Genomic DNA, 27,946 nt, shown 5'->3' with positions numbered 1-27,946 from the left:
TGGGATGAAGGTCCTTCTCTGCTCCATTCTCACAGTGATATGGCTCATGCTTGTGGGGAGAGACGCTGTCTTCCACACGTAGGCAGCTTGCTTAGTCAGTCGGAATGGAGCCACAACCTTATGACCTGGTAATCATGGCAAATGTCTAACACCATGATTGTTCTTTTCTGGAATTTACTCCTCTTACATTTTTTTTGTTGTTGTATTGGTAAAGCTTCCAGAACAATGTTGCCTGGAAGCAGTGATAGCAGACATCCTTGTCTTGTTCCTTACATTAATGTGACTATTTCTAATTTTGCACTATTGCTTATTGCTTGTTGATTTGGGATAATTACTCTTTATAAAGTAAAGGAAATTCCCTTCAGTTCCAAATCAAAAAGAGGTATTTTTAAAATTAAAATTGAATGTTGAATTTTACCAAATGGTTTTTCAATGTCTATCAAAATAATAATAATAATCTTTATCCTTTACTCTGTTAACATAGTGAATCACATGAAAAATTTCCTCATGACGAATGACCTTTGCATGTCTTGAATAGCAACCTATTTGGTTATAGTGTATGATTTTCTTAGTATGTTGCTGGAATTTGACTTCCTGATAGTTTATTCATTGTTTTCTTATTTTGTGTCATTTATAACTGTAAGTGAGATGCGTTTATTGATTTCTTGGCCTGTATTTCTTTTCTTTGTTTGAGGGTTTTCTTGCTTTGTGTCATTAGAAGCCAGTATTCAATAATATGTCCTACGTTTTGGAATTTACTGAGATTTTCTTATTGGTTAGTACATGTTCATTTTCTAAAATTGATCCATAGGCTAAACATTTATTAGATTAGGATTGTAACTTTTAGTATTCAAAGAGACTACAATAAAACATATGTTTTGTCTACTCAACCTGCCAATCTCTGATGATTTTTTTAACTCTTCTAATATGATGATCATTTTGCCACTTTCTCCTTCTATTTCTAATAGCTTTTGCTGTATATATTTCAGTGTTATTATTTAATATGTGAAGATTGATAACCACTAAATCTAAAGACTTCATTATATTTTTTAGGAGATACCAGGGATTGAACCCAGGACCTCGTATCTGAGAGCCATGACCTCAACCACTAAGCTAAATCTGCACTCAGGAATTTTACTTTTTAAGCAATATGCATTCATTCAAGGAATATTTATTGTACCCCTACTATGTAGCAAACACTCTTCTAGGTTTCAGGGATTCATCAGCGAAGCAAACAGATAAAAAGCCCCACCCCAATGAAGCCCGTGTTTCATAAGGAGGCGAGGTAGTGAGCAGCTCAAGTCCCTCCTCAGAGCCGCAGGAAGGAGTCCTGTGGAGCTGGAAATCTGGGGGGGTGACAGTCTGGAGGAGCAGGCAGCTGTGCATCATTAATCCAGCCCGCCTTAGCCTGGGGCTCTCCAAAGATACAGGGAGAGGTGGTGGACAGAGGCAGGCCAGTGAGAGGGGAAGCCAATCCCACCCCCAAACTGCTAAAACCCAGGGCCACTTCTCAGGCCTGGACTGGCCCCTTCTCTCCTTCTGAAGGATGCTGAAAATCCCCCAAAAGAATGTCAGAAAGGCATAATTAAGTTCTCTGTAGCCTGACTGGAGCTATCTGAGGGGAAAGTGACTACTCAGCTGACTGGAGGGAAGTTGTCAGTTTGTCCTGTGGAATGCCTGCTCCGCCCTGCCTGCTCTGTGTGAAACCTGCACAGCTGTCCCCTCCGTGACTCTGGATTCCAGGGAAGGACAATGGCCACCACATCTCACCACCGGAGAGGCAGGGTGTTACTTCTCGCTGCCTGTCTAACTCTCCCTTTCTTAGCTTTAAATGGAAAAAAAAATGTATTATGGAAAGCGCCTACTAGGGGCACTCTGTTTAAAATGGCACCTGTTTTGAGGTCTTCTCATTTCCCTCTCAAGTAGCTAGGAAGACAGAGGAAAAGACAAAGCTGGTAGCAGCAGTGGAAACTCACACAGGAGTGACTCCATTGCTGGAGAAGTTGTACCCCTACCTACCATACCCCAGGAGCAGGCCTGAGAAGCATGATGTGGAAAAAGTGGACACCCTGCTTTTTAAAACAGAGCAACTCTGTCCAATCAGAAACAGGCAAAATTTTGGCCTCAGCTTCCCACCCCTCTCCCCTTTGCTCAGAGACCCAGCATCTGCACCATCAGGCAACTAGGCAGCCCTTCCTTTTCTGCAGCGGCACTGTACACTGTGTGCTCCCATCCTTATCCCAAGGACTGACTCCAGCAAGCTGGCATTTAAAAGGACAGCAAGGAATTTAGGACTCAGGGACCAAAATGGCAGTACTTGAGGATGGCATTAGTTTGGACCCAAAAGAAAGGGCTGGAGGCAGTAGCAAACCCAGTGAAAGCAATGTATTCTGAGGTGCAGAGGTGATCAGATATGTCAGGCAGTCTGGAAAGCAGAAAATCCTTGCTAGGCCATTAGATCAGTGCGAGATGAGTGCAACTGTCATAGGAGCTGTGTACCTCAACCAATGATATCATCAGCCTGGAAGACGATACTTATCCCCCAGTATTCCATAGGAATGTCTAATTCACTCATCTACCTAATCATTCATTCATTCATTCACTCATCAAATACGTATTATGTGGGCAGGATAGTTGTGGCAAAAAAAGTGAAAGACTTTGCCTGAACAAGCAGGTTCTTGTTTCCACATGTTTCACTGCAAGCATCATATGTGCATTTGCTTTCTCATTCATTGTCCCACAAATGCCTGTGGAGTAGGTTTTATTTTTCAGAAGAGGAAGTTGAGGCTCAGTGAGAGTATGTGACTTGCCCAAGGTCACATGGCTAGTGTCAGACTCCTGTGTCTGAGTTCTTACCCACCACAGATTTTGAATGATGCCTTTTTTTATTCAGAAAGGATATCAGGCCCTTCTTTCCTTGTTCATGTCACTAGAAGCTTGCATCATATCAGAGGGTTATTATCAGTCAGAGAGTGGGCTCTCTCAGATGTCAAACTCTTCAGGAGTAAGTTAATAGTCCTTTCTGTCCCAGGTCCTAAGACAATGTCTGTCATAGGAGTCATCAATGAATATATTTGAATGAATGAATACATTAGGAGTAACTATACTTCTTCTGCCTTTAACACAGGGTTATGAGGAACCAATGAGATTTACACAGATGAATATTTGTGTCAACTAAATGCTATGTGGTGTCAAGGTATCAACACCAGTCACTCTCATGTTTAACATGTTAGCTCACATGAGTTTATGATTGCTTTCCTTCAGAGCAGATGGCTAACACACAAGAGGCCAGAAAGTTAGAGCTGAGGTTGCTTCAGGAGGAAGAAGGAATAAAGGGAAGGATGTGGCTCATGTGACTGGGTGCCCGTCTACCATATAGGAGGTCCAGGGATCCATTCCTGGGGTCTCTTGCTGAAGGCAAGCTGGTTCGTGAGGTGAGCTGGCGTGAGCGGAGTGCTGGCCCAAGTAGGAGAGCAGGCCCCCATGGAGAACTGATGCAAGAAAAAGAGACACAGAGGAGAGACAGTAAAAGATGCAGCAGAACAGGGAACTGAGGTGGTACAAGAGATTGAGCAACCCTCTCCCATTCTGGACAGTCCCAGGATTGGTTCCCAGTGCCAACTAAAGAGAAGACAAGCAGACACAGAAGAACACAGACCCAATGGACACAGAAAGCAGATAGTGAATGCAAACACAATGGGGGAGGGGAGAAATAAATACATAAATCTTAAAAAAATAAAATAAGGAGTAAAGTCTGGGGTTCTCAAACTGGACTCCTGATGTACACCAGCTTGCCTACTCAAAGGTTTGGCAATAAAATAGAATAATGATATTTTTGCTGTTCTCAAGGAAAACTAAATGGCTAGAACTATCTCCATTCTAAGCTTCATTCCTACACAAATGATTCTGGCTGCCTTCTGTCTGCATACCAGAAGATAATATCAAATGTACCTAGGCCAAACAAACTTGTTTCTCTTAAAAAAAAAAAAATCCTTTTTTTTTTTTTTTTTTTTTACAAAAGTGGCCGATGTTCACTGTGAAAAATGCGAGCAATGTAAAAGAGGTGATGAACAGATCATATCTCAGTCCCAGACTCGCTGCTTAGGAACCATGGTTTACAATTTGGTGTGTCCTCTTCTTTTTCCTTTGCCCTTCCCTTAGAGAGGGGCATGGCTGGGAGCTGGGGAGGAGGTGGGGCCAAGCAGATGGCAGGGAGCCAAGGGAGTGGCTGGTGTGCTTAGGAAATTGGCTATGCACAGCAACTGGGCAAATAAATCACTATATTGAGGATAATGGGGGTCAGGATTCTCACTCTTGGAGAAGGAAATTAAAAATAAGGAAAGGGGAAAGACTAGAGAGAAATCTGAGGTGTTGGGTTGGAATTGGAAATATTAATGTGCACTCATGGCTTTAAAAATAAACACATGCATAAGATACACACACACATAGATGTAGATTTAGGTGTATATGTGTAAGCACACAAGCATTCCGTAGGCTGAATCTGCCCAATGTTTCCTCATGTTGAGACTTAGATCAGACCTTCTTGGCAGGGATCCCATAGAAACGGTGCTGGGCTGTTCTCCGTGCATCTCATCAGGAGTTGCATGATGTTACCTGTGCCCCCACTGCTGATGCTAACCTTGATCACCTGGTCAAAGGGGTGCCTGCCAGGTGGTTTCACCCTAAACTGACTAGTTTTTCTTTTGTCATTGAGAACTATTTCGTGAGGAGCAACTCCTTGGTGTCCACTGTTGACTCCCTGATGGTAGCCAAATTGGTGGCATTCTATAGTGAGAGAGCACTTTCCCTTCTCCAATTCGTATGAGTATGGGCCCATGAATTTCTGGAATCAGCATAGCCCAGACACAATGAGAATTTCTTCTTCCTCTTCCTTCTTCCCTCCCTGTTGGAACATCATTTCTGCAGCTTAAATAGTTCAGAAAAAGAATAATGAAAATGGGACAATTCATAGGAAAGGGTGATGGAGCAAATGTGATTAAATAGTAGAAGTGGAGGCAGGAGCTCTTTGTTATTATTCTTTCACCTTTTTCTACAACATTTATGTGAAAATGGATTTCTAAAACCTTGCATTGCAGTCAATTTGTGTCTATGAATACGTGTACACGTATGTGAATTTATGCATATGTACAGCTGTCTTTTTGAATACACATGTAGGAATAGAGCTGGAATTGTCTATTATGGACTTGCTTCCCTCCGGTCCCCGCCCCCCGCCAGGGGATGGCAGGTGCAGTCAAGTTCGGGAACCAGTGCTGTTAGTCAAGGCTCATGGTAATCACCGGTGGAGCTAGTTAAAAAGCGGCTCCTGCCTTTAACCCTGGCGGCCCAATCCTCCCTGAGCGCGGCCTCTCCTCTGCCCAGCAGGGCAGGGGCTGTGGGGGGCGGGCCCGGCCTCGCGCTCAGCCATGGACGCTGCGCCTGAGCCGTCAGGGCCCAGCCCGGCGCCGCCGCCTTCCTGGACGCCCCGGAGGCCGAGGTGCTGCAGGACGTGCTGCGGGAGCAGTCAGTTCGGGCCGCTGCCCAGCTGGCTGCCATCTGCCGGCTCAGGCGTCTGCCCTCGGCGACTACTCGGCGACCCAGGACGTGCAGTTGGCGCTGGAGCGGCGGCGCGGGGCCAAGGCCAAGGAGCGCGGGCGTCCAGGGCCGTCGCTGCTCGGCCGCCTCCGACCCCTTCCCGCGGGCGGGCTGGCCCTGCCCTCTCAGTCTACCCGGGCGGCCTCACTCCCCGCGGCTTCAGACCTCCTGAGGTCCCCCTCGTGCGCCTGGTTGGCGGGGGAGAGAAGGTGGCTTTGGTGCCCCTACCATAGCCGGCTGCTTTTTGTGCGCCTCTCGTGTGGCCTCCTCACCGCCTGGCCTTGGGCGGGAACCGGGTCCCGGAGGGGCACAGCGGAGGCTCCTGACAGCTGCAAAAGTGTCTCCACCGACAGGTGCTTTTAAAGAGCTCATGAGTACTGGTACGTTGAGCCTCAGTTTCCCGATCGTGTGAGCTGGTCCAGTGCTCAGGTCGCAAAGGATGCCCCCTTCCACATTTTCCTCCACAATTCGGTCTCAAAGTAAATCCTTGGTGGTGTCCACAGGGAGCCAGTTGCTCTAGGGCCTGTGTCCTCCAGGGGCAAGGTCATCAGAGTTCCAGGACTTTAGAGCTGGGAAAGAGGGTGGTGAGGTGTCACACTCCAGTAAAATGAGGTGCTGGTAGCCCAGGGCCTCTGGCCTCTTTGACAAAAAAAAAGAGTCACCTCAAGCTACGTTTCAAGTGTCCTCAACTACAGATTCTTTGGCCAGTAAAACATTAGCTCAGCTAGAAAAGTTTGAAGGGTTTGTGGCACAGTGCCTGAGTAGACAAGTGTGTGTCCATTTTAGTCATCAGTACCATTTACTGATGACTTTCTAAGCCTGCGATGCTTGGTGAGGTATTTTTACCTGTCAGTACATTATTCACCACAAAAAGCTGAAAGGTTGGTGTTCTCCACTTTGCAGCTAAACAACCCGAGGCTGAGTGATTTAAATACCCTACAGGCTTTATAAAGGTAGTGAATGGGGGAGGGGGTTTTCCATCCTGGTGTAGTTGACTTGGAGTTTTTAACAAAGACTTCCTAGTGCTTCTCTACTACAGTGCATTGGGTGCCCTCTCCAGTGGATGTGGGACAGTCAAGGGACGATGTAGACGTACCCCCTGGCTCAGCCACAGTGCTGAGTTTTGCTGCTCCTTTTGCCCTGAAAGTCTCTGCCAGTGGAACTACTGCTCTTCAGAATATGCCTGCTTAGATTCGCCAGCCAGATAAAAGGGCTGTAGACATGAGCTTCACAAGCCCTTTCCATGGGTTGGGGAGGTATATGTACAAATTAGCTTCTCTGTGTCACTGTACCTTTTTGTTTTCTAGATAAAAACCTCAATTGTGGTTTTGCCAAACTGAAGGCACTTGTGACATTCCTTCCACAAAGCAGGAAGCTTAGCAAAGTTGATGTCATTAAAGGGGCAACTGAATACATACAAATTCTCAGTGATGTGTTGGAAGGAGCCAAAGATGCTGAGGTAAAGGCTTAAGAATTCAGAATGTCACTAGCTATCATCTAATGAGCCTTTTCTGTGTGCCTGGTACTTGATGTATACTTCCAGTTCGTGTCTGACAATTCTGTCAGCTAGTTCCAATCCCTGTTTTATAGAAGGAGCAACTAAAATTAAGACCACAGAGCTAAGAAATGTCAAGGCTGAGATTTGAATCCAGGTTTACATGAGCTTTGGTCACATTCCTAACCATCTATACACTTAGCTCTTGCCACTGTCCAGGGCACCTGGGTGAGAAATGCTAAGTACTTAACTGAACCTTGGCATGTGGAGAGCCTGTTTTGCAAAATGAAACCCCGGGTATCACCGCCGTTATCAGGGTGGCATAGCTCAGAAGTGTCCAAAAGGCATTGGAAGGCTGGGCTGGCTTTATGGGCTTGTTCTACAGAAGGTGTGAAAATGAATCAATAAAGGGAAGAAGAGAGACCTTAGAAGTGAGCCCCAGGGAACACCTGTTGGCTAGAGGAAGGAGGAGCCATGAGAAAGAAGGTAGGGGAGCCAAGGTGGGGTCAAAAGATCGAGGAGGAGAGAGTTTTGGCCACCATGGGAAGCTGTGAGAAGCTACAGGGGTGCTGAGGTAGCAACCAGATTCAGCATTTGTTAGTAGAGGAGTGGGCTGGAAGTCAACTTGTACAGAGAGGGTTGAGGGAATATTATTGGTAAAGATTTGGTGTCCAAGCAGAGAAAAGTCACAAAGTTCAAGTTCCAGTCAACCTGCAAGTCTGATAGAAGAGGAATGAAAAGAATGGAAGCAAGAGAAAAGCCGTCAGATCAAGTGAAGGTCATAGGTTTGTATTTAAAGACAGATGAGGAGAGAGAAAAGAGAAGAGAAATATTTTGCCAAGTTTGGTCAGAAACAGCCAGGTGTATAATGTGTTGCTGAATTGGTTCTTTCCTTCTGCTTGTCCCCCAGTACTGGTCAGGTGGTGCTGGGGGGACACATCCTGCGATGGGGATGGATTGTCTATTGGCCAAAGCGAATGGTTGGGTTGTGGTGTGGTCACAGTGTTTAGACTTGTGCAGGTGGCTGCCTTAGGTTTTCCTTGTGTTTTGTGCAACAAAAATGATTTTTTTTTCTGCTTAAAGGCAGAGCAGTTAAGATTTTCCTATGCTGTAATATTTAGTTGCCCAGTACAGAAGATCTTAAGGTTATAGAATAATAGAATTAGTCGACTGGGTAAAACTTTTCTCTCCATACCTTCAATATTGCCCTTACTGCTTAAATGAAACTTGGTCAGTTAAACCTCTGGAATATATTGATTTAAATTGCCAAACTCAGAGGAGGAGGCAAGATGGTCGCTGAGTGAACTTGCCTTAGCAGTCTGTCCTGGGAAGAGACGGCTGGGCGTGGCTGCAGGTTCTCCAAGGCGGGGCTTTTTCAGGATTTTTGCAGGGCAGAAGTGCCTGGACATCAATTGGGTGGAAAGGTAACCGAGAGGATTGGTCTAGTAGATATAATTTGGGTTCTATTGCCTGCAGGTGAGACCCGCGCACAGGCTCCTCCCTATTGGGGGTGAGGGGAACCACGGTCCTGCCCGGCGGCTCAGCTTTTAGATGGGTCTGAGGTGCTAAGGAGTTCGCGAGTTCTGGGCGAGCTGTTGGCGGGTTGATGCGACGGGTCGCCTTTGTGGATCGATTTGGGAAGATAGACGGTGTTTTGTTGTGAAGCGGGAGAAACTTTTGATTGCGAACACAAACAATAGCGCTTTCACCTGAAGCCCCGCCCCCAAAAGCCCGGCAGCCGATCTCCAACCCAAATAGGCTGTAGGCAATAAAGAGACGTAAATGGAAAATTGTTTTAGGCTGCGGTAAGGGAGGGGGACATGTCTGGAAGCCGATTAGGGAATATTCTGCGAAGCTTGGGAATTCCGGTTTTGGAATCTGTTTTCGGTGTCACAGGCCAGGCTTAGGATCTGTACTAGTAAAGTGGCTGCGGTGTAGAGGCGCCCTCTAGTGGCAGTGGTTTGGAATCACAGGACGGGAGCTGTCCAAAAGCTGAAGTGAGATATACCAATACTAATGAGCCCAGATAAGTAAGTGAATTGCAGGGTTCAGTCATAATATAGAGTTTGCGGATCTGACTTCCCCCATAGGGCTGGCACCCAGCTGTGGGGATCCCTGAGGGCTGTGTTACACTGTGGGGCTTCCAGGCTTCCTGTTGACCAGATTGGAGGTTGCCAGGCCTGAATTCCCTAAACTCTGGTGACCCACACCACAGAGACTCACACCTCTTGAGTCCTCAGTATCTCAGACTTTCCATCCCTGAATCCATCACGCACTGAGGTCCATCTGAGGTCCTTAAATGCCCTAGCCTTCAATGTTGGCATTTTTTTCTTTATCATTTCATTTTGTTTTGTTTTTATTTTCATTTTGACTTATTCTTTACTTTTTTCAATTCCCTGATTGCTAACACCGAATTATCCCCTAGTCTTCTCTCACAGCGTATCCCCCAAAATCTTTTTTTTACTCAGTTATTTAAGGTTTTTTTTTGTGTGTGTGGTAGGTGCTGTGTAGTGGGTGTTTTAATTCTGGTTCGTGTATATCTGTTTTTTTTTTTTCTTTCCCCTACCTGTTCCCCACCCTGTGCCCACCCTCTTTTCCTTTCTTCCTCTCGTCCCTTCCCCCCCCTTTTTTTTCTTTTTTCTTTTTTTCTGTTGTCTCTCTCCCTCTTGTCCCTCATATTCTACTTAGTTTATTTTAACTCAGTTATACAATAGGTGCGGCAGGAAACACCTCTCATTCACTGGGTTTTCTCATCCTCCACTGCCTCATTTCTGTGTGAACTGATTTAGGCTACCTACACTATCCTCTTTCCCCTACATCTTGATATCCGCCACCATCTACTGTCTCTCCTATATTCCACCTCCCACCTCCCTTTCTTCGATCCACGAAGGGTCTAAGTCTTAATTCCTAATACCTTTGTTTTGTTTTCTGTCTGTTATCCACTCTTGAAACTATTACCTTTCTTTGCTCTTTCCCTCTCTCATGAAAACAATAGCTTTTTAGCTCATACCATATCCCTCCCATATTCAATCATCTACCTCATAATAAGTACTCTACCTACTGCTATAACTCTACACAATTTACATGAATCTAACCTCCATCCTCCCAGAACTCATATTCTTGCTTTGTTAATATATATCACCAATACTACTTTACACTTTTCCCTTGCTTACACAATTGCCTTTCCCCAACACTAATACTTACCTTTAAAGTGAACTTAACCAACAACAAGAAATTAGAATAAGAAGAAAAAAGTGACAAAGAGAAGATATAACACCTATGCAAAAATAACAGCTAATTAACCTCCAAGAGTAGACAAAGAAGCTAAGGAACTGATTAAATCCATCAAGATAAAGAGATGACCAGAAAGCAACAAAAATCTACAAACCAAACCAGTAATCAGGAAAACATGGCTGAATCCATTCAACAAACCAAAAATCATGAAGGGGAGCAAAACTTTGCACAAGCAATGAAAGATCTCAGAACATTTATCACCGACAAATTTGACAAAGTAATGAAAGAGGTTAACAACATGAAGACATCACTTGGAGGGGAAATTGCAGACATACGCAAAAACATAACAGATATGATGGGAATGAACACCACAGTTCAAGAAATCAAAAATACACTTGCAGCAAATATCAGCAGACTAGAAGAGACAGAGCAGAGAATTAGTGATGTGGAAGACAGTACATCAGAAATCAAACAGATAGTAGAAGGGGTCAATAAGAAGATAGAAAAAATCCAGGTAGGACTTAGGGACCTGAATGACAATGCAAAATGCTCAAACATATGTATTATAGGCATTCCAGAAGGTGAAGAGAAGGGAAAGGGGTCAGAAGGAGTGTTGCAAGAAATAATGGCTGAAAACTTCCCAAATCTACTGAAAGAGACAGATGTGCATATCCAAGAAGCACAGCGCACTCCACTAGTCATAAACCCCAACAGGCCCACCGCAAGACATATACTTGTCAAATTATCCAATGCTCAAGACAAAGAGAAAATCCTAAAAGCAGCAAGAGAAAAGAAAACCATCACATACAAGGGAAGCTCAATTAGATTAAGTGCTGATTTCTCATCTGAAACCATGGAGGCAAGAAGGCAGTGGTATGATATAGTCAAGGTACTAAAGGAAAAAAAATTCCAACCAAGAATACTCTATCCAGCTAAACTAGCATTCAAGCATGATGGAGAGTTCAAAATATTCGCAGACAAACAGAAACTGAAAGAGTATACCAGCAAGAAACCTTCCCTTCAAGAAACGCTAAAGGGAGTCCTGCAGGAAGAAAGGAAAAAACAGGAAAGGCAGAGTTGGAGGAGAGTATAAGAACAACAACAACAAAAAAAAGACAAAAAAAATACAAACAAAATATGACAAACACAAATCCAATCAAAATATGGCTAACACAAATAATTCCTTGAAAGTAATAACACTGAATGTCAACGGATTAAACTCACCTATCAAAAGATTCAGAGTGGGACATTGGATAAGGAAATATGACCCATCCGTATGCTGTCTATAAGAGACACATCTTAGACCCAGAGACGCATGGAGATTGAAGGTGAATGGCTGGAAAACAATCATACAAGCTAACAATAACCTAAAAAAGGCAGGAGTAGCTATATTAATATCAGACAAAATAGACTTTAAATGTGAAACAATTGTGAGAGACAAAGAAGGATACTACATTTTAGTGAAAGGGAAAATCTCTCAAGAAGATCGAACAATCATAAATATTTATGCCCCTAACAAGGGTGCCTCTAAATACGTGAGGCAAACGCTGGAAAAGCTAAGTGAAACAATAGATACATCTACAATTATAGTGGGGGATTTTAATACACCACTATCGACTCTGGAAAGAACATCTCAAAAGAGAATCACCAAAGAAACAAAACATCTGAACAGTATATTAGAGGAGCTGGATATAATAGACATATATAGATCGCTACACCCAAACACAGCAGGATATACATTTTTCTCAAGTGCACATGGATCATTCTCCAAGATAGATCATATGCTAGGCCACAAAGAAAGGCTGAATGAATTCAGAAAGATTGAAATCATACAAAACAATATCTCTGACCACAGTGGAGTCAAGCTGGAAATTTGCAAGGGACAGAAGCCCAGATTTCACACCACGATTTGGAAATTAAACAGCACACTCTTAGAAAAACAGTGGGTCAAAGAGGAAATCTCAAAAGAAATCAATGACTACCTTGAATCAAATGATAATGATAACACAACATACCAAAATTTATGGGATGCAGCAAAAGCAGTACTGAGAGAAAAATTTATACCCATAAATTAATATATCAAAAAAGAAGAAAGAGCAAAAATTGAAGAACTAACTGCACATTTGAAGGAATTAGAAAAACAACAACAAAGTAACCTAACAGGAAGAAGAAGGAAGGAAATAACAAAGATAAGAGCAGAACTAAATGAAATAGAAAATAACAAAGCACTTGAAAAGATAAACAAGACCAAGAGCTGGTTTTCTGAGAAGATCAACAAAATTGACAAACCTTTAGCGAGACTAACAAAGAAAAAAAGAGAGAAGATGCAAATACACAAAATAAGAAATGAGAAAGGCAATATCACGACTGACCCCACAGAAATAAAGACTATCATAAGAGGATACTTTGAAAAACTATATTCCAACAAAAATGACAATCTAGAGGAAATGGACAAATTCCTAGAAACACATAAGCAGCCCATATTGACAAAAGAAAAAATTGATGATCTTAACAAACCAATCACAAGCAGAGAGATAGAATCAATTATTAAAAATCTCCCAACTAAGAAGAGCCCAGGGCCAGATGGCTTCACAGGTGAATTCTAAAAAACATTCCGGAAAGAACTGACACCAATCCTGCTGAAACTATTCCAAAAAATCTAAACAGAAAGAACATTATCCAACTCCTTCTATGATGCCAACATTACCCTAGTACCAAAGCCAAACAAAGGCATCACAAGAAAAGAAAATTACAGACCAATTTCTCTAATGAACCTAGACGCAAAAATACTTAACAAAATACTTGCTAATCGTATTCAACAACACATTAAACGAATTATACACCACGACCAAGTGGGATTTATCCCAGGTATGCAAGGATGTTTCAACATAAGAAAATCAATCAACGTAATACACCATATAAACAGATTGAAGGAAAAAAATCACATGATTTTATCTATTGATGCAGAAAAAGCATTTGACAAAATACAGCACCCTTTCTTGATAAAAACACTCCAAAAGATTGGAATACAAGGAAATTTTTTGAACATGATAAAAAGTATATATGAAAAACCTAAAGCCAATATTGTTTACAATGGAGAAATCCTAGACACCTTCCCTCTAAACTCAGGAACAAGACAAGGATGCCCACTGTCTCCACTCCTATTTAACATTGTCTTGGAAGTACTTGCTCGAGCACTGAGGCAAGAACCAGAAATAAAAGGCATTCAAATTGGAAAGGAAGAAGTAAAAATTCCATTATTTACAGATGACATGATCCTATACATAGAAAACCCTGAGAGATCTACAACAAAGATTCTAGAACTCATAAATGAGGTTAGTAAAGTCACAGGTTATAAGATCAATGCGCAAAAATCAGTAGCATTTCTGTACACCAATAATGAGCAAGATCAGGAGGAAATCAAGAAACAAATACCATTCAAAATAGTAAATAAAAAAATCAAATACTTAGGAATAAATTTAACTAAAGAGGTAAAGAACTTATACACTGAGAACTATACAAGATTGTTCAAGGAAATCAAAGAAGACCTAAATAAATGGAAGACTATTCCTTGTTCATGGATAGGAAGACTGAACATTATTAAGATGTCTATCCTACCAAAACTGATCTACACATTCAATGCAATCCCAATAAAAATCAACACAGCCTTCTTTAAGGAACTAGAAAAACTATGAAATATATTTGGAAAAGAAAGAGACCCTGAATAGCCAAAGACATACTGAAAAAGAAAAACGAAATTGGAGGAATCACACTACCTGACTTCAAAACATACTACAAAGCTACGGTGGTGAAAACAGCATGGTATTGGCATAAGGACAGACACATAGACCAATGGAATCGAATTGAAAGCTCTGATATAGAACCTCACATATACAGCCACATAATATTCGATAAAGCCACCAAACCCTCTCAACTGGGAGAGAGTGGCCTATTCAACAAATGGTGTCTGGAGAACTGGATAGCCATATGTAGAAGAATGAAAGAGGATTACCATCTCACACCTTATACAAAGATCAACTCAAGATGGATCAAAGACCTAAATATAAGAGCCAAGACCATAAAAACCTTAGAAAGCAGTGTAGGGAAACATCTACAGGACCTTGTAATAGGAAATGGATTTATGAATATCTCACCAAAAGCACGAGCAGCAAAAGAACTAATAGATAAATGGGACTTCCTCAAAATTAAAGCCTTCTGCACCTCAAAGGAGTTTGTCAAGAAAGTAAAAAGGGAGCCCACACAGTGGGAGAAAATATTTGGCAACCATATATCTGATAAGAAACTTATAACTTGCATATATAAAGAACTCCTATATCTTGAAAATAAAAAGATAAACAACCCATTTAAAAAATGGGAAAAAGACTTAAACAGACACTTCTCCAAAGAAGAAATACAAATGGCAAAAAAGCACATGAAAAAATGTTCCAAATCTCTAGCTATCAGGGAAATGCAAATCAAAACCACAATGAGATACCATCTTACACCCATAAGATTGGCAGCTGTGAAAAAAAGAGAAGAATACAAGTGCTGGAGAGGATGTGAAGAAAGGGGAACACTCATCCACTGCTGGTGGGAATGCAGAAGCATCCAACCATTCTGGAGGACAGTATGGCGGTTTCTCAAAAAACTAGCCATAGATTTGCCATATGACCCAGCAATACCACTGCTGGGTATATACCCAGTAGAACTGAAAACAAGGACACAAACCAATATATGTACACCTATGTTCATAGCAGCATTGTTCACTATTGCCAAAAGTTGGAATCAACCCAAATGCCCATCAACCGATGAGTGGATCAATAAAATGTGGTATATACACACAATGGAATACTACTCGGCTGTAAGAACAAACACACTACAAACACATGTGATAACATAGATGAATCTTGAGAACCTTATGTTGAGTGAAGCAACCCAGACATTAAAGGACAAATACTACATGACTTCAATGATATGAAATAACCAAGCTGCCCTAGACAGCAAGAGACTGATCGATAGGCTTACAGGAAATTGGAGGGTGGAGGAAGGATGTGAGCTGATGTCTGCAGGGGTGGAATTTAAGATGAGATGGTGGTAAGTATGAACACAAAGAAGAGATAAAAGGGGGGCAAGGGGTTGCCTTTGGTTGGGGCTTTGTGGGTTTGAGGGTGGCTGGGGAGGGGTGGATGGGTAACATTGCCCAAAAGTGGGGGGAGGGAGGGGTAGCATATGAACACAGGAGAGGGTCAGGTGTTGGTGGAGAGTAAAATGCCGAGAAAATCATATCAAAATATAATAAAGAGGGTTACCTGTTTAGAATGCTCAGAGGGGAGGGTCTGTTGCAGGACGGGCTCCTGGGGAATGTCTAAATGCTCATTCTGCCAGAGTGGGTGACACCATGGGGTAGAAACCCAAGTAGTGAGAGTGGGGGTGGACCCACATCCTGGGGAGGACTAATGCCATCATATAGAGGGAACTGTATCCCTCGAGAGAAAGGGTGGCTCCCAGGGCATTGGGGCAGTTGAGCAAGTTAGGCCCTGAACACTATTCCATCTATCTCTGGAAGTGGCTCCTCGGGAAACGGAGGTTGGCTGTCACTGTGGGCACCAAGGTGGAAGGGAAAATGGACGTTAAATGTGTGGAACCAAGGTAAATGGGGGGTAAGAGAGGAGTTTCGTGAGAGTACACAAGGATGGATATAAAACATGTAATATTACACCATAACATATAGGAGATGACAGACTGATAATGTAAACCATAATGTAAAACATAGGATAACTAAGAATGTAAAAAACTGTGTATCTTAAAGTATGCACCACAATGTAAGCACAGATGTCACCTTGTTAGAAAGCTATTGTCTCAGACTGTGTACATCACGTTAAGTAAATATGATGTGAATAGGGTGTAAGAGTATCAATGTGGAAGGGAAAAGGTTTTGTGGTGGATGTATGGGAGTGCTGTATATTATATATATGCATTGCTGTGGTCTAGGACTCCTGTGAAGAGAAGCTCAATAATTAGGGGGAAAAAAAAAAAAAAGAAAAGAAAAAGATAGGATGTAGAATTTTTTCCAAGTCAACACGTATTCTTTATCTAACCTTTAAACCCATCGCTATATGACATTTCCTAGTAAGGGACCCTGACATTATATTGGGCTTCAAATTTCAGGGAGTTCTGGATCACAGAGTGGTTCAACAATGGCAATGGAGGGATACTGGTATGGGATACCATTGACAGGTGATATATGGCTGACAGGGAGTTATACAGAACATATGTCCAGGGTGCATGGTAATGTTTGGATATACTCATAGTGGCAACAATTAAAAACCACAGCAGGGGGGGTACTGGGTTCCTGGCCAGTGGTGCTCTGTCGTGGTCCCTAGGGGAGCAGCGACAGTCTCCCAGGTGCAGCGGCGGGGACCGGGATGGAGTGAGGGTTCAACAGTGAGCCCCTGACGCTAATGACTATGCTTGTGAGCTGATAAGCCTAAAATAAGAACAAGGCCTAGAGCAGCATTGTGCCTGGGAATTTCCTCCTGTCAGCCTTCATGTTACTCAAATGTGGCCAGTCTCAAAGCCAAACTCAGCATGTAAATGCAATGCCTTCCCCCTAGCATGGGACATGACACCCGGGGATGAGCCTCCCTGGCACCGAGGGACCACTATCAACTACCAACTGATGATGCAACTGGAAAATGTCCTTATACGGAAGGTTCAATGCAGATCAGCAGAATATCCCTGTCTACATAAAATAACATGACTTTAAAATGCTGTTTGACCTAATGTAAGGGGGAAATGGAAAGGAGAAATGAGTTTATATGGCTATGAGTCTCTAAAAAAGAGCCTGGTGGCTGTCAGAGGGATTGCCCTTATGCACAACTGAGCAGAGTCTGAGAGACAGATAAAGCAGATACAACCCCCAGGTATTGGTTCCTTTGAGGGCTAAAGAGACCCATGGGAGTTATGGTCATGGCCGATGGGGTTAACTACCAGGTCAGATGGCCCCTCATTGGAAATGGTGTTTATGTGTGATGAATCTGGACTCAGATGGGATCTCTCTTCATAAGACTTTCATGCTAATGTGCTGGAGGTGCAGTTAGTGTTGGGGTTTAAGATATATTTAGGGGATTTGAATCTCTGGACTGACAATGTGATAGCCAGGTCCTGAGCCTCAACAGACTCCAGCACCTACAATCTGATTCGTTGGACTCACCACACTCAGCTAAGATGGAGTTGAAGAAGGACAACCACCACACCATGGAGCCTAGAGTGATTACAACTGAATGTGGGAGGATCGCATCCAGCATCCATGTGGAATCTGAGCCTCCTCTTGACATAGAGGTGCAATGGACACAACCAATCCAATGTCCACATAGAAAAGGTGGCATTGGATTGGGAAAAGTGGACATGGTGGCTGATGGGTATGGGGAAAGGCAGGAAGAGATGAGAGGTGGAGGCGTCTTTGGGACATGGAGCTGCCCTGGATGGTGCTTCAGGGCAATCACTGGACATTGTAAATCCTCACAGGGCCCACTAAATGGAATGGGGGAGAGTATGGGCCATGATGTGGACCATTGACCATGAGGTGCAGAGGTGCCCAAAGATGTACTTACCAAATGCCATGATGATGGGAATGAGTGTTGCTGGGGGGGGGGGGGGAGAGGTGGGGTGGGGGTGGTGGGGTTGAATGGGACCTCATATATATATACTTTTTTTTAATGTAATATTATTACAAAGTCAATAAAAAAAAAAATTGCCGAACTCTGCCATATTATACTGTTTGATACCAAATATGGTTTCTAGAAACAAGACCCAGATGATCTGAACTGTAGCAAAAATACTTCTGCACCCCATATATCCGTGGTTAGAGAATCATCCAGAAGTATCACCCTGCCTGCCAGCTGTACGGTGGGCTTGAAAAACGAGGACAGGCTCTGGGCAGAGGGTGGCAGTGGCGACTCAGCATACATTTGTTACCAGAGCATGCTGTCTACACCTGGAGTTATCTCCCCCATCAGGAGACTGGTAAAGTGTTCCTTCTTAAAGTCATCTAGGTGTCAACGTCTATAACTTGAAGTATGGCTATTTCCATGCTAAAACATTACAACAATTTTGTGAAAACTTACCATGCTATTCACACTTCATATTGGTGTGATCCATTTAAAATAGATGAAATCACACTTACATAATTGTTCTACTTGCTGTAGTGCATGATTTAACTTGGGGTTCACTGTGTTCCTTGGATTTAAAACAATTCTTATTCTAGTAACATGCATACAACCTAAAATGTCTCCTTTTAAAAATTTTTTATTTTTTAATTTTTAAATTTCCTTTTAATTACATTCAAGTAGGTAGTTAGGTCCACAACGTTGTTCTCTAATCACTACAGTCACCACCATTCATTACCAAAACTTTTCATGATCCCAACAAGAAAATGAGTACATCTTGAGCATTAACTCCTAGTATTACCTACCCCCACCCAATCCCCTGGTAAATGATATTCTAGATTGACTGAGTTTTATTCTAATTATTTCATATCCATGAGATCATACAATATTCTTTTGTGTCTGGCTTAGTCACTCAAAATGATGTCTTCAGGGGCCATCCGTGTGTGCCATGATTCAGAATATCCTTTTTATGGCTGAATAATCCATTGTTTATGTACCACTCTTTTCTTCAATTGTGGATGGATACATGGGTTGCTTCTATCTTTGGGCAAGTGTAAATAATGCCACTATGAACACAGGTATGAGTCCCTGCTTTCATTTCTTTTGGTTATGGAACTAGAAGTGAGCTTGCTGGGTCATATGGTAGGTCTGTAATTTGAGGAACTGCCAGTGCCTTCCACAGTGGCTGCACCATTTTACATTCCCACCAGCAATGAATTAATTTGTTCCTGTTTCCACTCATCAATACTTTTAGTTTTCCTTTTTTCTAATAGTAGCTATTCTAATAGGTATGAAATGGTGTATCGTTATGCTTTTGATTTGCGTTTTCCTAATGGCTGATGTTAAATATCATGTGCTTTTTTTTTAAGTTTTTCTTTGTTTTTTTTTAAGATTTATTTATTTCTCTCCCTCTCCTCACCCCTACCCTGGTTGTCTGTTCTCTGTGTCTGTTCTCTGTGTCTGTTTGCTGTGTCTTCTTTGTCTGCTTTTGTTGTTGTCAGCGACACGGGGACATCTGTTTCTTTTTGTTGTGTCATCTTGTTGTGTCAGCTCTCCGTGTGTGCGGCACCATTCCTGGGAAGGCTGCACTTTCTTTCGCACTGGGCAGCTCTCCTTATGGGGTGTGCTCCTTGCACGTGGGTCTCCCCTACTCGGGGGACACCTCTGCATGGCAAGGCACTCCTTGTGAGCATCAGCACTGTGCATGGGCCAGCTGCACACGGGTCAAGGAGGCCCAGGGTTTGAACCGCAGACCTCCCATGTGGTAGGTGGATGTCCTAAGCACTGGGCCAATTCCGCCGCCCCTCATGTGCTTTTCGATCACTTGTATATTTTCTTGGAGAAATGTCCATTCAAGTATTTGCCAATTTTAAAAACTGTCTTTTCTGATTTGTAGGATTTCTTTATATATTCTAGATATTAAATACTTGTTGAATATGTGGATTCTAAATATTTTATCCGCTTGATTAGTTTATATTTTTACTTTTATGATAAAGTCCTTTGTACAAAAACTGATTTTGATGAAGTCCCATTTATCTTTTATTACTTGTGCTTTGGGTGTAAAGTCTAACAAACTTTCGTCTAACACAAAGTCCTGAAGATGCTTCCTTATGTTTCCTTCTAGGGGTTCTGTAGTTCTGGCTCTTATATTAGGTCTGTGGTCCATTTTGAGTTTTTTTGTATATGATATGAGGTATAGGGGTGAACTTTCATTCTCTTGCACATGGACATCCTGGTTTCCCAGAATCATTTGTTGAAGAGGCTCTTCTTTCCTCATTGACAGGACTTGGCAACCTTGTCAAATTAGTTGATCATAGATGTGAGGGTTAATTTCTGAACTGGGTTACATTCCATAGTCTTTGTTCTGGTAAATACCATGCTGCTTTGATGAGTGTAGCTTTGTAATAAGTTTTAAAATTGGCAACTGTGAGTCCTCCAACTTGGTGGTTCTTCTTCAAGATGTTTTGGCTATTCAGGGGCCTTTACCCTTGTATATAAATTTGGCAATTGGCTTTTCCATATCTACAAAGAAGTCTGTTGAAATTGCCTGGGGTTGCCTTGAATCTGTAAATTTCTTTGTGTAAAATTGACATATTAATGACATTTAGTCTTCTAATGCATGAACACAGAATGCCCTTTCATTGGCCATCTTGGATTTTTTAGCAATGTCTTATAGTTTTCTGTAGAAGTCCTTTACATCCTTGGTTAGATGTTTTTTTCCTTTCCCATAGACATTTGATTTTTGTGGCTGCTATTGAATGATTGTTCATTACTAGTGCATATAATCACTACTGCCTTTTGCATATTGATCTTGCACCCTACTACTTTGCTGAATTCATTTATTAGTTCCAGTAGCTCTATGATTCTTCCCTCCCCTGTTCCCCCATTTTTTTTTTTTATATAGATAATGCAATCTACAAATCAGGAAAGTTAATGTTTCCTTCTCAACTTAGATGGCTTTTTCTTTCTAAGGCCTAATTGCTCGATCTAAAATTTCCAGTACAATGTTGAATTAACAGGGGGGGAAAGTGGATATCCTTGTCTTGTTCCTGATCTTAGAGGGGAGAAAGCTTTCAGTCTTTCACCATTAATTATATTAGCTGTGTGTTTTTCATAGATGCCTCCTTTCATGTCGAAGTTTCCTTCTGTTCCTAATTTTGAGTGTGCTTATGAAGGAGGAGTGCTGGATTATACCAAATGCCTTTTCTGCATCAATTAAGATGATGACTTAGCTTTTCCCCCTTCATTCTGTTAATGTGGTATATTCAATTAATTTTCTTACATTGACCCACCCTTGTATCCCTGATAGGAATCCCACTTGGTCATTTTGTATGATTGTTTTAACATGCTGTTGGATTCAGCTTGCTAGTTTTTTGAGGATAATAAGGGATATTGGTCTATAGTTTTCTCTTACAGTATCTTTATCTGGCTTTGGTATGAGGATGATACTGGCTTCCAATGTGTTAGGGAGTGTTCCTTCCTCTTCAGGTTTTTTGGGGGAGTGGGGATGAGTTTGAGCAGGATTGCTGTTCATTGTTCTGGAACACTGGTAAAATTCCCCTGAAGCCACCTCCTCCTAGGCTCTTCTTTGTGAGATGCTTACTGATCTGATTTCTTTACTAGTTATTGGTTCACTGCTATCTATTTCTTCCTGAGTCAGTGTTGGTAGTTTGTGTTTCTAGGACTTTGTTCATTTCATCTAGGTTTTCCTATTCATTTCTGTGGGCTAGTGGTATTTTTTCATTTCAGATTTTCTTCCCCTCTTTCCCTCTTTCCACCCCTTTCTGCCCCCTTACCCTCCCCCTTATAGATAAATGGTTTTGTTGTTGTTGTTTTTTTTTTTCAGATAACCAACTTCTGGATGATTTCTATTTAATTCTCATATACTCCACTCTAATGTCTATTTCCTTCCTTCTTGTTTTGTGATTGGTTGTTATTCTAGATCTCCAGTTTTGAGGTAAGGTCTCTTTTTTAAGACCTTTCTTCATATTTAAGCATTTAGAGCTAAAGATTTCCCTCAGCCCTACCTTTGCATCCCTTAAGTTTTTGTATGTTGTGTGTTCTCTTCCATTCACATCAAAATACTTCCTAACTTGCCTTGTGACTTCTTCTTTAACCCATTGGTTGTTTAATTTCCACATTTGTGAATTTTCCATTTCTCCCTCAGATATTTCTAGTTTCATTCCATTTTGTTTAGAGAATATACCTTGTATGACTTCAATACTTTTGAATGAGACTTCTTTTATGACCTAAGATATGGCCTGCCCTGGAGAATAATCCATTTGTATTTGAGAAGAATGTATATTCTGATGTTGGATGAAGTGTTCTGTATATGTGTGTTCGGTCTAGTTGGTTGAGAGTATAGTTCAATTCTTCTCTTTCCTTATTGGTCTTCCGTCTAGATGTTCTAGACATTATTGAAAGTGGTATATTGAAATTTCCTAATGTAGAACTGTTTATTTTGTTTATTTCTCCCTTCAAATCTGTCAATATTTGCTGAATATATTTTAGGACTCTGCTGCTAAGTGTATGTGTATATTTATAACTGTCTAGTTGCGTTGATCCCTTTACCAGTATCAATGACCGTATTTGTCCCTCGTAGCTGCTTTTGACTTAGGTCTACTTTTTGTTATTAGTATAGCTATAGCTGCTCTGTTTTTTTTTTTTTGTTGTTTTTTTTTTTTTAGGTATCAGAGCTTGAACCTAGGACCTTGTATGTGGGAAGCCGATGTTCAACCACTGAGCTTCATTGGCTGTCCTGAGTTGACTTTCTGTTTTGCTTGTGTTGTTGTTTGTTTTAAGAGGTACTGGGGACTGAACCTGGGGCCTCCCATGTGGGAAGCAGGCGGTCAACCACTTGAACCACATACATTTCCCTTCCTCCCCCTTTTTTTATATTACTACTTGCATGGCATATTTTTTTCCTCTGTCACTTTACTTTCAACCTACTTATGACTTTTGAATTTAAGATGAGTCTTTTGTACACAGCATATAATTAGGTAATACTTTATCCACTTTTGCCAATCTCTGCCTTTTGACTGGGGAGTTTAATCTATTACATTTAAAGTAACTGCTGATAATGCAGTACTTTCTTTTGCCATTTTCCTATTTTGAGTTTGCAAATTTTCTCTCTATATATTTGACCCTCAATTCTTTTAATTCCTACTCTCATATTTGGCTTTTGGTACTACGCCATTTTGAAAAACATTTCTTTGAAGATATTTTTCATGTGTTTACTTGGTGATTACCTGTGGAGCTGAAACTTAACATCTTAACCCTAACAGTCATTTAATTTGGTACCTACTTAAATAGCATCCACATATACCATTCCTGTATCTATCTTCTAGATCTCTGTCCTTTTTTTTCTTTTTAATGATGTATTTATTTATTTATTTCTGTCCCCTTCCCCCTCACCCCCCCACCCTGGCTGTCTGTTCTCTGTGTCTATTTGCTGCATCATCTTCTTTGTCCACTTCTGTTGTCAGTGGCATGGGAATCTGTGTTTTTGTTGACTCATCTTGTTGTATCAGCTCTCCATGTGGGCGGCGCCATTCTGAGGCAGGCTGCATTTTCTTTCCTAATGGGCATCTCTTCTTATGGGGCACACGACTTGCATGTCAGGCTCCCCTATGTGGGTGACAACACTGCGTGGCACAGCACTCCCTGTGCACGTTAGCACTGCTCATGAGGTAGCTCCACATGGGTCAAGTAGGCCCGGGGTTTGAACCGTGGTCCTCGCATGTGGTAGGCGGATGCCCTAACTACTGGATCAAATCTAATTCCCACTCTGTCCTTATTAATTTGCATTTTAGCTGCCGCGGTAAGAATTAGAATTGCGTACCATAAAATACGACAGTACTGGAGTAACTACCCCTATGGTTACCTCTACCAGGAGTCTCTGTTTCTCTGTGTGTTTGAACAACTGAATACTGTCCTTCCCTTTTACTCTAAATAGCTCCCTTTAGCATTGCCGGTAGGGCAGGTCTAGTGGGGGTGAATTCCCTCAGCTTTTGTTTATCTGGAAATGTCTTATTTTCTCCCTCATTGTTAAAAGGAAGTCTCACTGGATATAAAATTCTTGGTTGGCATTTGTCGTTTTGCAGCACGCAAAGTATTTCAACATACTGCCTCCTGGCCTCCACCATTTCTGGTGAGCTGCGCACTTAATCTAATTGGGACTCCATTGCACATAACATTGCTTTCCTCAGGCAGCTTCAGAACATTCTCCTTGTCCTTTGCTTTCCCCAGTTTGATCAGGATGTGACAGGGTGTATTTCTTCCACTTTATCTTGTTTGGTGTTCTCTGGGCTTCTTGGATGTTCATATTAACATCTCATGCTGAGTTTAGGAAATTGTTGTTGCTTTGAACATTCCTTGTCCCCTCTTCTTCTGGGAGCCCCAGAATGCAAATATTAGTGTGCCTGGTGGTATCCCAGAGGTCTCTTGGACTATTTTTGCTTTTTTGAATTCTTCTCCACCTGACTCATTTGTCTTGTGTTTAGGTTCAGTGATTCATTCTTCAACCAGCTCTGATCTGCTATTGAAAGCCTCCTGGGAATTTTTCATATTCATTATTGTGGTCTTCAGCAGTTCTGTTTGGTTCCTTTATAAAACTTCTAGCTCTTTGAGACTCCCACATTCGTTTTTTTTTTAATCCCCAAAAGTGTTTCATTCCTCCCCCCCCCAACTTCATCTCCTTGAGAAATTTGAAGATCACTTTAAGTCTGTCTAGTACATCCACAGTCACGTCATCTTCACTGTCCTCTGGATTTGTATCTCATTACTTTGAATGGACCATTGTTTCCAGTTTCTTTGATTTCTCATAGCATACTATACATAATCATATATCAATGTTAGCTCAGACTTATTCCTTGACCTGTTTCTTGAGTTTGTATCCAGCTCGTGATATTACAGGTTTTCTTGTGTGTCAGGAGCTAAGAAAACCAAATAAACCTTAGCAGAAACCCCTTCAGCAGTTTGCAAACTGGATATGCATTCGCTGGACTCTCTGCAGGGGTGAGCCTTCTTATCAGGGAGGTCAGCCCATGGTGAATGCAAAGTGCAGGGGCCTCCCTGTCTCTTCTGGCCTGTGTCTTGTGCTGGACTTGTGCTTGCTAGTGGTGTTAGGGGTTCCCTGTTTATGGAGTGTGAAAGCCCCCTGTCCTCTACTTCTCAGGCCACCGACCTTCTCCCTCTCCCTGGTGATCCCCTGCAGGGGGTAAAGCAGGCCAGCCTTGGCAGCCTTTGCCTAGGCCACTGGCCTCCATGGTTTCTCTCACTGCCTTTGTAGTCTCCAGTTGCTTTTCCCTGGGGGGCACATTCTGGGAAGAGGTTGGGGAACACCAGAGAGGAATTTCCTAATTTGGTCTTTCCCAGCTGGAGCAAGGCCAGGGCCCCTCAAAGGGAGCACTGGCTGGCTCCAATCTGCCCTGAGGGGACAGCCAGGTTGGGTGCCTAGAGCTGCTTCTATGGCTCCCCAAAGCTGTGCTTTCTTGACTTGGCATTTGCCTACCAAATGCGTCCCCTCCACTGTCCTCCCGCAGCTCTGAAGAAGTATGTCGTCTTTTAAGTCTCTTCTACTGCTTCTGTCCAATGTGGGTTAGAACATTGGCAGCTCTCAGCGCTGGATGCCCAGCAGTTTGAAGTAGCTAATCCAAAGGAGCATTTCTTTTTTGTTTTTAAAGATTTATTTATTTATTTCTCTCACCTTCCCCTTCCCCGACCCCAGTTGTCTGTTCTCCTTATCTGTTTGCTGCATCTTCTTTGTCTGCTTCTGTTGTCAGCAGCAAGGAAATCTGTGTTTCTTTTTCTTGCATCATCTTGTGTGTTCTCCGTGTGTGTGTCAGCATTCCTGGGCAGGCTGCACTTTCTTTCGCACTGGGTGGCTCTCCTTACAGGGCGCACTCCTTGCACATGAGGCTCCCCTATGCAGGGGAGACTCGGTGTGGCAGGGCACTCCTTAGGCGCATCAGCACTGTGCATGGGCCAGCTCCACACGGGTCAAGGAGGCCTGGGTTTGAACCGCGGACCTCCCATGTGGTAGATGGACGCCCTAAACACTGGGCCAAGTCCCCACCCTCCAAAGGAGCATTTGGTCCATTCTCTTCCTCCCATCCCCTGGATCTTGGAACTAGTTTTTGTTCTCTTCTGGCACCAACAAATTATGCCAAGGGCTGGACCCCGCTGTTGCCTGCCACGAGATTGGGGGTTGGGTAGTTTTAACAGCTGTGCTGTAAGTGTGATTCTCTGGCATTTATTTCCATGTAGCAGAATTTTCTCCCCATTGTTCCCTAGATGCTGTATGGTATTCTACTGGACTCCAGAGTTTTGAAATAGTTGATTGAGACAGTTACTGTCTAATAGTTCCCGGAGCTTCCTGCTTTGCCATCTTCCCACAATTCTCTGGCTGCCCTTTATATGACTAAAGGTTCCTGGCTCTGGTTAGAGTCCTGTCCAGCTTATCCAAAGGGGATGGCTATGTAAGGTTTTCAGGATCCTGGTCAGATACCCTAACTGGAGACCCAGTGCCAGCTGATATGACACATTGGACTGAATGCTGGTGTGCAGAAGGGCCTAAGATTTGGGAGGCAGTTTGCAGAGTAGTTTCCTCTTCCTGCCGTTGGAGAGGACCTGGGAAGTAGAATCCTGGTGCTGGCAAGGATGGGCATTTATTTTGGGAGGCTGGGGGTAAAAACAGGTAGTACAAAATCAACATCCCTGGAACGCAAAGTCCTTAAAGTATATAAGAATTTACTGATGGCAGGGATGGAGATTGACTTGTGTGGCCAGAACAGGTTCACTTGGCGATTGAATTGGCAAGGATGTGTGCTGACAGAGGGACTAGAGCTGTGTGTAGCCACAGCATGTGGTTTTGGTAGAGATGGGGATTAAAAAAAGTCCAGGAGAGGCTCATGTAGAACTGGTGGAGTTTCAGGATGGAGGCTTTTACTGTGTAGGGGTTGGGTATTGCTGGGTGGTAAAGGTGTTTGCTGCCTCACTTTGTTTTTCTTTGTCGTGCACGGCTATGACATGGGTATTTCTCATCATTCAAGAGTGTGAATCTTTTGTTCAGAATTGTCTGTGATATTGTTGAGGCTGTGACTCTGGAAAAGGGACACATGGGAAGTGGATGTGGCCCAGGTGACTGAGCTCCCGCCTACCACATGAGAGGTCTGTAGTTCACTGTGGAATATCAGGAATTGGTGTGATGGATAGGCGGGGCAAGCTGACATAACAAGATGATGCAACAAGAGATATAAGAAGAAAAAACATAACAAAAGACACAACAAAATCTTGGAGCAGAGGTTCCCTTTGCCTCCTAAAGAAAATGAGCAAGATAACAAGATGATGTGACTGGCGGGCACAGCAAGCTGATGCAACGAGATGATGCAACAAGATACACAAGAAGAAAAAACATTAAGAGAGACAAAGCAGGGAATGGAGGTGGCTCAAGTGAGTAGGCACTGCCTTCCCATACCAGAGGTCCCAGGTCCAGTTCCTCTGTGCCTCCTAAAGGCACAGCACACAGCAAATGCAAACAGTGTGGGGGTGGGGAGAAATAAATCTCAAAAAGTAAATAAATAAATAAAACCTATCAGTTTTGGAGTGAGATGCCATGAGAGCTGGGGGACACATATGGATGAAGACCATGTGTGGGGCCTGGATATGGCATAGTCAAAGATTCAAGTGTTGGCATGTCACAGGAGCTTCCTTGGAAAGCTGCTGAGAGAAGGCTGCTCTGTGGGTGCTGGAGTCCCACTAACCCCCTCCTCAGGTTGTGATCATCGGTGCATAAAACTGATCACTTGGGAAACTTCCTTTAACATTTTAAGCTCTGAAATGAGATGGCCTAGATAGTTGGGATGAACTTATTAGCACCCTGGAAACACCCCAAAGCGTTCTTGTTTCTCCTTTTCCCCAGGTAGGAGCTACTTGTGACAGGAAAATTTCCCCCTGA

General features: G+C 42.6%; 1 pseudogene; it reads left to right on the top strand.

Annotated features, from left to right (window-relative positions):
* The first annotated feature begins 104 nt into the window (after positions 1–104).
* On the top strand, positions 105–27,946 carry LOC131273749 (factor in the germline alpha-like; annotated as a pseudogene).

Source organism: Dasypus novemcinctus, chromosome 17 (genome assembly GCF_030445035.2).
Source record: "Dasypus novemcinctus isolate mDasNov1 chromosome 17, mDasNov1.1.hap2, whole genome shotgun sequence".
NCBI lineage: Eukaryota > Metazoa > Chordata > Mammalia > Cingulata > Dasypodidae > Dasypus > Dasypus novemcinctus.
This window is presented reverse-complemented; position numbering and strand designations above follow the sequence as displayed.